Source organism: Primulina huaijiensis, chromosome 1 (assembly GCF_012295235.1).
Source record: "Primulina huaijiensis isolate GDHJ02 chromosome 1, ASM1229523v2, whole genome shotgun sequence".
NCBI classification, from domain to species: Eukaryota; Viridiplantae; Streptophyta; class Magnoliopsida; order Lamiales; family Gesneriaceae; genus Primulina; species Primulina huaijiensis.
In genome coordinates this window covers 9,264,276-9,278,567 of record NC_133306.1, presented here as the reverse complement: position 1 = coordinate 9,278,567, position 14,292 = coordinate 9,264,276, and positions in this window count along the sequence as shown.

Sequence of the window (14,292 nt, the reverse complement as noted above, 5' to 3'; positions counted from 1 at the left end):
TAAGACTACTTGGGTTGTGTAAGTTTGAATTTCAAGTTTATGAAATAGGTGTTCATACGGGGATATTGGGTGAAATAAAAACAAAAGGGAATTAATTGTATTCAACGTAGGTTACCAATGGATGAATATTAAGATTTTTATCGATTAAGAAATCTAAAAACTTTATATGAAGATTCTAGAATTCTATGGGTTATAAGTGAAATTGATTTATTAGAGTTAGTCCATCATTAAGGGACTAAAATGAAAAATATCGAAAATTTAAGGGCCATAATGCAAATATCCGAAATTTTGGGGACTAATGTGCAATTTCGAAAAACAATTGGAAGGCTAAAACGCAATTTTTCAAAAAATGCTTAAGTTCAACACGCAAACTACATATAGTTTTGGGAATTAATGATAGTAAATCCTTAAGCTTCAACACGAAAAGATTTAAAAGAAATCTTTCGCTGCAGGGAGGATCATCATTCTAGGTGTAGCTACCTATGCATTGCTAGATTCAGGAGCTACATATTCCTTTATATCTGAAACCTTCATCAAAAGATTGAATATTACTCCTCAAGATATGGGTTTGGGATTCAAAGTTTCTATTCTTTCCGGTGATCAAATGCTCACGTCTAAGATTGTCAAGAATCTGGAGCTTCGTTTATTCAAAGATGTTGTGCGGGCAGATTTTATTGTGCTTCCTATACCCGAATTTGATATTATACTTGGAATGGATTGGCTATCTACAAATGGAGCTTCGATTGATTTCAGTCAGCGAACAGTGTCTATTCGACCGCCTAGTGGTAAACCTTTTGTCTTTGAGGCGGCGAGAAACAAGCAAATGCCACACATTATCTATTGTCTGTGTGCGAGGAAGCTTATTAGGCGTGGATGCCGTGCCTTTCTAGCATGTGTCACTACCGCACCTGCCCTATCAGTCAGAAGTTAGAAGATGTTGATGTTGTCAGAGATTTTCCTAGCGTCTTTCCCGAGGAGGTTTGTGGTATTCCCCCGATCGTGAAGTGGAATTCTCTATTGATCTTATGCCGGGCACTGTTCCTATATCTAAAGCACCTTATCGTCTAGCACCCGCTGAAGTGAAAGAATTGAAAGATCAAATCCAAGAATTGCTAGACAAGGGTTTCATTCGCCCTAGTTATTCTCCATGGGGCGCACCGGTGTTATTTGTGAAAAAAGAAAGATGATAGTATGTGTCTTTGCATCGATTATCGAGAGCTTAATAGGGTCACTATCAAGAATAAGTATCCACTGCCAAGAATTGAAGATTTTTTTGATCAGTTGCAAGGAGCATCGATATTTTCTAAGATCGATCTGCGATCTGGATACCACCAATTGAAAGTAAAAGAGTCAGATGTCCACCAGACAGCATTTCACACGAGATATGGGCACTATGAGTTTATGGTCATCCCATTTGGGTTGAACAATGCGCCAGCGATCTTCATGGATCTCATGAATCGCATATTTAAGCCATATCTGGATCAGTTTATTTTTTTCTTCATTGATGACATATTGATATATTCCAAGAGCAGAGAGGAGCATAGTCGTCACTTGAGGATCGCACTGCAGGTACTGCAAGACAGTAAGCTATATGCAAAGTTCAGCAAGTGCGAGTTTTGGCTTTATAGAGTGGCGTTCTTAGGCCACATCATTTCTAGTGATGGCGTGGAAGTTGACCCGAGTAAAGTGGAAGCAGTGAAAGAGTGGCCAGTACCAAAGAGTGTTACCGAGATTGGCAGTTTCTTGAGATTAGCTGGCTATTATCGCAAGTTTATTCAGGGGTTCTCATCTATAGCGGTACCTATGACCGCCTTGACAAAGAAGAATGCAAAGTTTGTTTGGGGACCCGAGTGTCAAGGCAGTTTTGACAAGTTGAAGCAAACCTTGATATCAGCGCTAGTGTTATCTATGCCATCAGGGCAAGGGGAGTATGCTCTTTATACCGAAGCTTCTAAACTTGGTTTCGGCGCAATTCTAATGCAAAATGACTGAGTTATAGCCTATGCATCGAGACAGTTGAAGATTCACGAGAAAAACTACCCTACTCATGATCTTGAGCTTGCAGCAGTAGTCTTTGCACTAAAGATTTGGAGGCACTACCTTTATGGGGAGAAATGCAAGATATTCATTTACCATAAAAGTTTGAAATAATTCTTCACCCAAAAGGATTTAAATATGAGACAGCGCAGATGGCTTGAGTTAGTAAAGGATTATGATTGTGACATTAGTTACCATCCGGGAAAAGCTAATGTAGTGGCAGACGCGTTGAGTAGAAAAGCAGCAGTTATCACTCATCTATCACTCCAAAGACCGTTGCAGTCCTAGATATAGCGGTTTGGGCTTACAGTGTATGCTAGGGGCGAGGTCCCTAACCTTGCCACATTATTAGTACAGTCGACTTTGAGAGATAGGATTCGGGATGGGCAGTCCACTGATGAGCTGTTGCAAAAGTGGAGAGCTAGAGATGAAGCCAAGGGTCGGAAATTATATTTAGAGGTGGATGGTATAGTTCGTTATCGAGATCGATTATGGGTTCCTATTGACGATTCTTTGAGAGATCTTATTATGAAGGAAGCTCATGACTCACCATACTCCATCCATCCGGGAAGTACGAAGATGAACAAAGTTTTGCAGTTGTTATATTGGTGGCCAGGCATGAAGAGGGACATTCTGAGATTTGTATCCGAGTGTTTGAGTTGCCAGCAAGTAAAAGCAGAGCATCAAAGACCAACGGGGAAATTGAAGCCACTCCCTATTCCCAAGTGGAAATGGGAGAATATCACTATGGACTTTGTTGTGGGATTGCCAAAGACCGTTACGGGATTGAATGCCATTTGGGTGATAGTTGATCGTCTTACGAAATTAGCGCATTTTCTACCTATTAAGACGACTTTCACCATGATTCAGTACGCCGACTTATATATTCGAGAGATAGTTCGCCTGCAAAGGATTCCGGTGTCTATTGTTTCTGACAGAGATCCGAGATTCACGTCATCTTTTTTGAAGAGTCTACATGCAGCGATGGGGACCAAGTTATTATTCAGTACAACATTTCATCCTCAAACCGATGGTCAGTCAGAAAGAGTTATACGGATTTTGGAAGATCTACTGCGAGCATGTGTTATTGAATTCCAAGGCAGTTGGGAACCAAAGTTACCTCTAGTGGAGTTCACCCACAATAATAGTTTCCAATCATCAATCGGGATTGCTCCTTTTGAGGCACTTTATGGAAGGAAATGTAGATCTCCTATTCATTGGGACGAGGTTGGGGAAAGAAGAGATATTGGTCCGGATGTGATTGAAGAGACTGTTGAGCTTGTAGTCAAAATTCGTGAGAGAATGAACACTGCACAAAGCCTACAAAAGAGTTATGCGGACAAAAGGCGAAGGGACTTATAGTTTGAAGTGGGCGACCATGTATTTGTGAAAATAGCACCTATGAAGGGTGTCATGCTCTTTGGCAAGAAGGGCAAGCTTAGTCCAAGATTTATAGGTCCATTTGAGATTTTGGAGAGGATTGGGACACTAGCTTATAGAATGGCATTACCGCCAACACTTTCTGGAGTTCATAATGTATTCCATATTTCGATGCTGTGGAAGTACATGTCGAATCCGTCACATGTACTAAATTATGAACCTCTTCCATTAACTCCAAATATGACATATGAAGAAAGACCTGTCCAGATCTTAGCAAGGCAAGAAAGAAGATTGCGAAACAAAGTCATTCCAATGGTCAAGGTCAAGTGGCTGAATCACTCGGAAGAGGAAGCTACTTGGGAAACCGAGATGGACTTCAAGGGTCGCTATCCAGAATTATTCGGTAAGCTCTAATTTCGAGGGTGAAATTTTATTTAATGGGGGGGGGGGGAATTGTAAGGTCCAAAATTAATAAGACATAATCCAACTGCATGCGAATCTAGGAAAAATGAAAATGGCTAATTAATTGATTTTAATTGCTAATTGATTATGTGACATACATGTTTATATGTTAAATAGGATTTTATTATCATCATGCATAAAACTGTATTTTTAAGGATTATCCAAGTTGCGATCGAGGAACGGAGACCGAGGGCTGAAAACGTAAAATGTTTTTATTAAATAATTATGTTTAATTGTTTAAAATAAGGTTGATGGTTTTCCATATTTTTGAAAATAAGGGTATTTTTGAAAATAAGGGGCTTTGAGGTGATTATATACGCCGGGATGTAAATTTTATCGGTGTAGATTTTTCAATAAAAATGCGAGTTTTTGGCAACCCGACTAATAAATTCACAAATTTATTTTAACAAAAACTTTGTTAATATCTTATTAAATTCTAATTAAGGCTAATGGGCTTAATTAATTTAGAGACTTAATAGGCCTAAAGCCTTGTCAATATTTAATTAGCTATTTAATATACAAATCACCTAAAACCCTACCCTCTTTTACACGCCTCCCACCTTTTAAAAAAAATTCAGAAACTCTCCTCAAGATCCCATCAACCACACGGCACACACACATCCAATATTTGAAGGGCTTTTTGAAGGTTCAAGGAGAAACAAGCCAATGTTTCGCTCTGTTCTTCGTCGTCAACGGTTTTTCGAGCGTATATAATGCAAAAGCAAGCCATACATCTCTTTTGCTCGTCTATCACATCGTAATATTGTTTTGAATCACGTTTGTACGAAAAGCATGATGTACTTATGAATATTTTCGAAATTTTTCACATACATGTGTTAAACTTATGTTTTATATCCCAAATTCATGTTTAAATATATGATGAAGGGGCTGCCATGATTAGGGAAATATCAAGTAAGGTTTTTACACACTTTTGGGTCCTAGAACACCATCGTACACGCTGTAAGCAGAAAGGAAGCAAGCTGGTTCAGGAAAGAAGAAATAATAAAAATCTGTCATGCACATGGGGTGGTTCGGTTTTGGGATCATGGGTGCTTGGTGGGGTCACGGTTGAACCAATGCCTAGCCAGGGTTGGGTTTGGGTCAAGAGAAAATCCTTAGCCATGCTAGGACTCGTGCATCATGGGGCTGGGAGGAGTCTTAACCAATTAGGACTGCTACTCGAGCCACGCGAAGGGGAGCGCTTTTGACAGCAGCCGCGCAAAGGGAAGTAAGCTTGGCCAGGGGGCTTTGAGCTGGGCTTGAGGGAGTCCTTAGGGTCCTAAGTGTGCGCACGTTTAAGTTGATACCAACTGAAACATCTGTCCTTTTTATTGCTTTAAAAGTTCTAGAATTTTTTTTTAAAACCTCCCTAGCATCGACCGAACCACAAAAATTACCTAAAATAATTTGGACATCATTTTAAAATAAAACAACAAACTACATATTTGAGAAATACAGCCCATACTATAATCTCTCAAAAAAACCTCTCGAAACATAAATAAAAAGTCGTAAAAATCTTTAACATAAATCATAATCATAAATGCGGAAAGCTAGAAGCGCTGGTCCTCGGGTCGTGTGCACCTTCAGTCCATTCAGGTCAACCATCAAGACCTCCCATAACATTAATATCATAAACACCTGCATCAATCACACCTAGTGAGTCTAAAGACTCAACACACCATAATCTTGATAACAAGTAATACGTATAAAATCACATGCAACAGTAAACAATGCTTGTGCTTAAAATATCGTTTTTATGAAGATGCATAAACTTTAAACATGAACATTTTTGTAAACATTTTCATAAACATTTTCATGACATGCATAACTTAAACCTTAACCTTTTCCTTTTCCTCAAAACATAACGTAAAACCTTTTTCATGATCATAAATATTTTTTCCTTTTCTTTTTCTTTTGTTGAATTCAGATCGTTAATTGTGACTTTTCTCAAACCTCAAAAAGTCGATGGATCCATCTACATGAAACCGCAGTACTGGGCGGCGGGGGACACCAGCAACACTCTCACCAGTCAACTGGGCCCTGGCCTATCCTCTTTCGAATAGAATACGATCGTCGGGGCTCTCTCTGGGGCCTTTTATTCTCACGATATTCCCACTCTTACCGTTTCCTCATATTCTCATATTCGTAATAATGGAAATACGATCGTCGGGCTCCCATTGGGACCGTCACCCTCATGATATCTCCAACATTATCGAATTAGTCACAATTACTTCATTTTCTTCAACGTTTACATTCTCATTACTTTATAAAAATCATGTATAGCATATAATTTTGTTTTTGAAATCAAGCATGCAACATGTCTTTTAAATGTTTTCTTTAAATCATAAAAATCCCTTAGACATTTAAAATCATAATTTAATCATGTAACATTTCATAAACATTTCAAAATAATCATAATATCATAAAAACAGCATTTAGGTCACTGTCATGACGTTTACTATTTTTATGTGTAAAAAGACCGTTTTACCCCTAGACGTAAAATTTCTCGGTTTTGTCTTTTTCTTAATTTCATTAATTCTAACATGTCCCAAATAATTATTTAAGCTTACATGAATTTTCTCATATTTTTATTTAGCTTAAATCGAGGAATTTTAATTTAATCTTTAAATGTGACGTATTAACGCGTTTTAATCCCAAATTAAACCAAAACTTAATATAAAATTCCCAAATTTAAAACTTAGACTTTTAATAATTATTTAAGCTTAAATATATTTTTCCATAATTTTATAAAGCTTAAAACTAGGCTTTTAATTAATTCGTTAATTAACGTTTCGTGCGGCGCTTAAATCCCGAATAAATCCAAAACTCGTTATTTTGGTCCCCAATTTTAAACATAACTTTTTTATGATTTATTATACCTTTCCAAGTCATGAGCCACACCCGTGAACTAATGGATTCATTTTTAGCCTTTTAATTTTTGTTTTTGACCCCTAGACGAACACACCGAGCCATCTCCCGATTTACTCGAGCCACGCCCGAGCCACCTTGAACCAAAACCTAACCAACTCACCTAGGGACCCTAATGACAAATCCCAGCCCGAAAAACCAGCTCTGGCCCACTTAATTATCTTCTGGACAGTGGACCAAAAATCTGCAAGTTTTTGTGCGTGATATGTCTTATCTACGTAAGGTTTCCTAGTTGCCTTAGGACTCATCAAGCCCCTAACCACTTGGCCACCCTTGACCCTAACTGACCCTAGACCAGTCACACACCCGAGCCACCCCCAGCCCAAGCCTCTGATCCACGCACGAGACACTACAAATACACAGCAGCTTGTGCACCTATGGCCTCCCTCACGCTCTCATGCTTCTGCTCGTCCCTGCCTGAACCAAACCATACAAGCCCTTGAACCAGCTCCTTGTGCCCCTCCTTAGGACCCTAAGGACATAACCTAGCCCAGCCCCAAGCAACTTACCGAGCCACAAACCCTACACAATAGCTGAAACCTGCGCAGCCCCTTTGCTACCCCTCTTGGGTGGAGTCCTAGCTTGCTAGGACTCCTCCCCAGCCCATGGTCTTGAGTCCTAGCACGGCTAGGACTCTTTCCTTGACTCAACCACGTCCCTAGCCAGGCCCTGGTCCCAACCAAAGCCAAGCCAAGCCTTCACACCCGAAAACCGAAACCTCCTCCCCACCATGACAGCAACCTGATAGCTACCAGCTTTGTATTTCATGTGTGCAGCCGGCAGATGGGACTTTAAGGTCTTTAAATCGTGTAAAACGTGCTTGTTACAATCCTAAATCATGGCAGCCCCTTTACACCACAATATACATGTTTTTGGATCATAACCATGCTTTAAAAATTACATATGCTTGAAAAACTAAAATATAACAAAGTGTTCCTTGTTTTTCATGCAAAACAATTTTAAATAATTACTATGGTGTGAAAAATGAGAAAAAGAATAAATATGACGTGACTTTGCGTATTTTACGCACGAATAATCGTTAACGAATCGAAGAACGACGACGAGGAACGACGGCTGGAACACTCTATCAAACTTGATGCTTTTTCCTTCAAACTTTGATGTGTGTGCCGTGTGTTATCGAGAGGGAAGAGCTTGAATATTTGTGGGGTGTGGGTCGTGGGGAATTATGAGTTTAGGGTGGGGTTTTGTGTATTTTATACTAAATAAATCACTAATTAAACTTTCGGCCCATTAGAAAGATTAATTAGGCCCAATTAGTCCATTAGTGTTTAATTAAAATCCTAAAATAGTTTTGTTAAAATAAGATTGTGAATTTAATAGCCGGGTTGCCAAAAAGTTCGTATTTTTGTTGAAAAACCAACACCGATAAAAATAACGTCCCGGCGTATAAAGTCACCTAAAAACCCCATATTTTCAAAAATAAGAAAAAGTATCGCCCTTAATTTAAATAATTAAAAATAATTAACCAATAAAAACATTTTCTATTTTTCAGCCCTCTGTCTCCGTCCTTCGATCCCAACTCGAATAACATTTTAAAAATACATTTTAATGCAACCATGTAGAAAAATATATTTTAAACATATCAATATGCACAACATAATTAATTTATGCAATTAAAACATTTAATTAAAAGACAAAAGAATTTAATAACTCGAGCATGTGGTTCGCGTGGACTTTTAAATTTTCGGGGCGTTACAATTGAAGATACATCAAAGTGTGACATTCGTTCCAATGAGGAAGGTCCAAGTATCTTAGGCCTCAACTATAATGTAATTGGGAAGGAAATAGTTTAAGCATGTGTTTGATGCTAGGAAGGTTTTATTATTTAAGCAGAAGATCGATATTGTATATTTTGGGGTTCTATGGATTAATGTTACTCGAAATTTAAGATTAGAAACAATTTTATATTTGGGATGTACTTGTAAATATCTAAGTTACGTAAGTTTGGTATCGTAAGATAAAGATTCGATTCAAGGATCGTGGGTCAATATTATTATGGGGTTAAAATAAGGTTTAACTTTTGAGTGTAGTACAAAGGATAGAAGTTGATTAGTAATTTTTGGTGCTAAGATTTCTTAGGTTGAGCTGCATAAATTCTAATGTAATAGATCGATGAACATTACGGGTATAGTATAAGGAAAATAAGATACGATAAGTTTGAACCTCCATTTCTAATATTGGGAATTGTGAGAAAGTCAGAATTCGAGGTCATAGTAAGTAAAACTAAGACGCCATAAGTCGCTTTAAGTTGTGATTCGCAAATGAGGTTTTTGATAGGCAATTTAATTTGGATTGAATAGACGTAAGGACAGCCTAGGACTTAAATTTTTATCATAGTAGCGCAGCGGAAGCGTAGATTATTGGGATACTAGAATTAAGAATCTAAACTTTTAGATTATCGAGGATAAACTAATTTCGGGGATGAAATTCAATTTAAGGAGAATAGATTGTGACGTCCCGAAAAATTTGAGGTCCATGTGAACCACATGAATGCAAGTTATTAAATTTCTTATGTATTGTATTAAATGGTTTTAATGCATGTTTATCTCATTAATTTGGGTTTTAATTCATGATTTATGAATTTGCATTATTTTAAATTATAATATGTTTAGTTGATCCACGTTAAAACGATTTCCTTGAGTTTTATGTTTCAGGCTATTATCCGTGGCGGGATTTATTAAGTTTTAGCATTTTTAAAGCCTAATTTAATTATTAGGTGATTTTTAAGATTTTAAACTTTCAAAAATTTAACACTTGTGTATTTTATTTTAAATTTAGGGAGGTTAGTAATTTAAGGGAGGATTAATATTTTAATTACCATGTAATTGCTCATCAATTATTTAATTAAGCTAATTAGTCCTTAATTACCTCTATTTTAATTATCAACTCGCACACACACACACACTTACACACACACACATTTCATTTGCCCACACACATTTTTTATTTTCATCTTTTTAAGAAAAGGGGTAGAGTTCTTAGAGAGTAGCAGCCACCACCCTTTCCTCTTCATCATTTCAGCAATTGTCGATCATTTTTGTTGAAAGAAAAGCGCCACAAGTCGTCCCGGATCGGCCTCGCATCCTCGCCGTGTCGGTATCGTTGTTTCGTGAGTTTTAATCAAAAGACATGTATAATCTTTTGTTTCAGCATCGATCTTGTTATATTATATGTTCTTATGTTTATTATGTGTAAAAATTCATGTATGTTTTGCAAAGTTTGAGCAAAAAAAGTTGGATCGCTTTTGAAAGAATTTTTATATCTTAAAACTAAAAATTTGCTGTCATTTTAAATATTTCAACTTTTCAGTCGATTTTCTGGAAAAACTTTCAACATATAAAACGTAGTACTTTTTGATACCTTCGATTTGACAGTAAATTTGTAATTTTTGGACAAGAGACGAGTGAGTAATGATCATTTTCGTGGGACTTCTCAAACTGCAATTTTCTGAAAATATGTTCTTGATGAATTCTTGAAGTTTATTTGTTGGAGGCTTCATCGGGAACCGTTGGGTGATTGCTGCTGCGTTTAAGTATTTTGAGTATGATGTCGGGATGATTTTTGGTGCTTCGTTCGTGTCGATAGGCACTTGGTTGCATTAGAAGTCGTAGGAAACATTTTAGTGTCAAAATGTCGTGTTCACAGTTTGAGTTGCGTTGTTTGGTTTGCATCGTTGTTTTGAGGCGTCATGGGAGTTTGAATCATTGTCATAGCATCCTAGGATGGTTCTTGAGGTGTTGGTTCATGGTCTGTACGATTGAGTTAGGAGGATTAAGCCACAAGTGTAGTGATTTCCGTTGGTTTACGATTCCAGTGGTTACACGGACCCGGAGCCGGACCCTGACCCTGACCCTGACACAGGGTCCGTGCCATTGTTTCTTTTAAAGGGTAAAATTTCATAGCCTACACAGACCCATAGCCGGACCCTGACACGGGGTCCGTGCCTTAGTTAATCCCGTAGGTTGAGTTTCAGAGCCTACACGGACCCAGACCCGGAGGTGTACACGGGGTTCGTGTCTTACATATTTGGGGAAAAACATAGGGATTGTTTTGGAGTTTGATGTCATGATTTAGCACGATGATTAAACGAGATCGAGTCCGAGAGATTTAGAACGTCATAAGGAAATTTGTCATTTTTGGGTGTGAGCATGACTAATACGTCTAAGTTATGAAAGATAAGTGTTTGAACTCATGTTAGTATGTGCCGCAATGCCCCAAATGAGACCCTACGAATCTCTCAACGCCAAATAAGTATGTTCGACGTGCAAAAGAAAATATTTTAAGTTTTTGAGGTATGCTAAATGTCTTGTGACCAATTATGAACGGGTTTGGAAGTCGGTGAACGTGGCCGAGGACCTCTCCACCCCGGTAAAACATGACCGAGTTTAGATCAAGATTGGAAAGCGGTAAAGCATGACCAGAGACCAATCTACCCGGTAAAGCATGATTGGAGATCTCAAGTATGTGGTAGTGGACTTTTCCTGCCAGCCCAGTACTGTGGTTTATCCTGATCAGGCGCATTTATGTATAGGTCACTTGCTTTGAAACATATGTCTACGCAAAATGATGAAGTTTATTTATATATTTTCAAGTATGTATGATGCAAGTATGTTTAAGAAAATTTTTATGATGATGCACGTCTACTTTTATGCTACTACGTTCAAGTTTCAAGTATACGTTCAAGTTTCAAGTATGTAAGCCCTACTTTAAAGATGCATGTGATTTTATTATGTAGTATTTGCTATCTCAAGTTTATACATGTAGAGTATTTAGACTCACTAGACTTGATCGATGCAGGTGAGGAAGATGTTGAGGAGATGAGGGGTCGGGACCAATGAACCGGCTTGGACTGCGCAGGAGGCTAAGCCCGAGGACCGCCAATGTTTTAAAATTTTATGCACGACATTTTTAATACTCGGATTTAACGTTATGGTTTACAATGTTTAAACATGTATTTTTTTAGCAAACTTTATTTGTGATCTTTTTATTTCAAATATTTTGGATGAACAGTTTATGGATGATCGCAATTTGAAAGTTTATTTTGTATTTAAGAAAATTTTTATTTTCCGTAAATTTTAAAGTTGTTTAAAATACGGTACGTTACAATAATAGTTTGCCCCCCGAGCTTTAAACCTTGCATTTAAACCAATACTACCTCCTGGGAAGCCCCCATCTACTCCTGGATAATTCATGTGTGATATGTCATCATAAGCTCCTGGTTGGTACAGAAGATTTGTCACGCTATACACTTGAGTAACAGGTTGTTTCGAGCTCCCCACTCCACGAGCACGTGAATAAGGCTGGGCTCTCCCCCCTAAGATCATTTCTCTCTTGTGAGGTGGTGTATACCTTCTTTCTGGCTGACTTGAGAGAGTGAACTCTAGGCGGCGGGAATCACCACCCCTTGAGTTTCCTACTCCCTGGTCAAATTCAAGGACTTGGTTGCTTCCCTGATCAGCCTCTTTGACAGTAGTATTTTGCTTTCCTTGGATAGACAGATTCGGTTTACTCAAAAGGGTCTTCAAACAGTCTGACATTGCCTTAGATAACGCCATCCTCAATCTTTACAACAGTCAATTCTTCCATCACCCTGTTTGAAACTTGATTGTACGTAGTAGGAACATGCAGATCCACTTCTTCGGCCTGTGGTTCAATAACAGGTGGTTCTTGCTGTGGAACCTGAGTTTCCTCTTGATTAACCAAAGATTCCCCACTTTTCTGATTGACGTTCTCTTTCTTTCTTGGCGGCAAAGTGATGGTCCAACCTGGAGTGCCAAAAATTGTTTGCACAATATTGATATTTGCGGGCGTGTCAGGTGCGAAGTTGCAACAACTTGTGTGAAAAACAGTAAAATCTAACTTTTAACTATTCCAGCGACGTGAATTCTAAATTCGACCGTTAATTCTTGTCTCCTAAGACAAATGCAATGCCAAAATGAAGAAAACTACTGGAAATTGATGGAAATAAATCTCTAACATAATTTTGAATTTACAAAAACTGTAGGAATCCATCAAAACATGAAAATATGATAAATTATTGCTGAAATCTAAAACAAGAAGACCTAGAATGCTAGAAAACCAGATTTGATTGTTAGTAAACTGGTCCACTTGGCCTGTAAATGAGCTCACCTGGCTGGCAAACGGATCCACGTAGACAATATACAATTAATTCGCGGGGCTCACCTGCGTCACGAACACTCGTTAAGTGGGCGTCGAGAGGGTTCCCGATGTAGACACTCCGACGATCAAATCAGTAAGCAGTTCCAAGAAAACTCAGAGAACTAAAGAACTTTTATAAAAATGAGAGCATACCTTGACTTGTCCGGAAACTCCTCTATTTATAGATTTTTAAGAGCGTCTAATGGGCTTGGGCTTCTGCAAGCATAATCAATATTTTAAACCTCAATAGTGCTAAACCCAATTGATTTTATTAACCCAAAAAATAATTAGTCTTATACCCATCATAGGCCCCCCACTCTCGAGCAACTACATGTCGGTGGAGGTGGTGGAGAGTATAAAATTAATAAGGAAATTACACAATCAAATATCCAGACTTCGGTACAAGAGTGTCTTTGATTTGGAGATCTTGAGAAATATATTGCATGATTTTTGTCTTATATTTTATTTTCTCTCCCTTTCAAATATTAGTATTATTATTACATACCATATTTATATAGGATGCCAGTTGACAATACTAAAAGCGTAATTGATTTGGCCGTAAATAGTGACCCTTGATTTCTTCATTTATGGTCTTTCCTTATTATTTTTATTTTTTATTTTTATCCTACGTTTCTTTGTCTTTCAAATTAATATTGCATAGTATTTCAAAACAATACATACGTAAACAATATATATANCGTGCACTCATAAATAGGAATTGGTATGAAATAAAACAAAAGAGGACAAAACAAAAACCAAAAGGCTGAGTCAACGTAATTGAAGAATGGGTATGCATTGTCTTTTCCCTCACTCCATTACTTTTTGGATCGTTTTATGACTTTCACACATGCATTGTCCTTTCTGTCTTGTTATTATTGTGTCTTCTATTTTTGCTGTTCGTATTTGTTTTATTGTAGTGTTGATAGTTATTTTTCTTTGCTCACGGTTGGAATAAAATTCGAAGGCTCCTCCTCTGTGTTTTTTTTTGTTGTTTGAGCTTTGAGCGATACTGCTGTCCGGAGTGATGATCGAGGCGTGGCTATGGGCGAGCAGCATGTGCGGCGCCGAGGGAGAGCACAAGGAAGAGATCGACGAGGGCGAATAATCCGGGCTCTCACCGCTATTACCGAGCGGTGATGGAAACACAATGGATAATGTTATATGTACCGTGGTTAAATCTTCATCTTTTAATGCAATTGCGTATGTTCATGTGTCTGATAATGCATACAATTTGATGAAAGAGGTTTGCGCTACTCTAAGAGTTCACCTAAACACGTTCAAGCTCATTGAATAGGAATCTGCGCC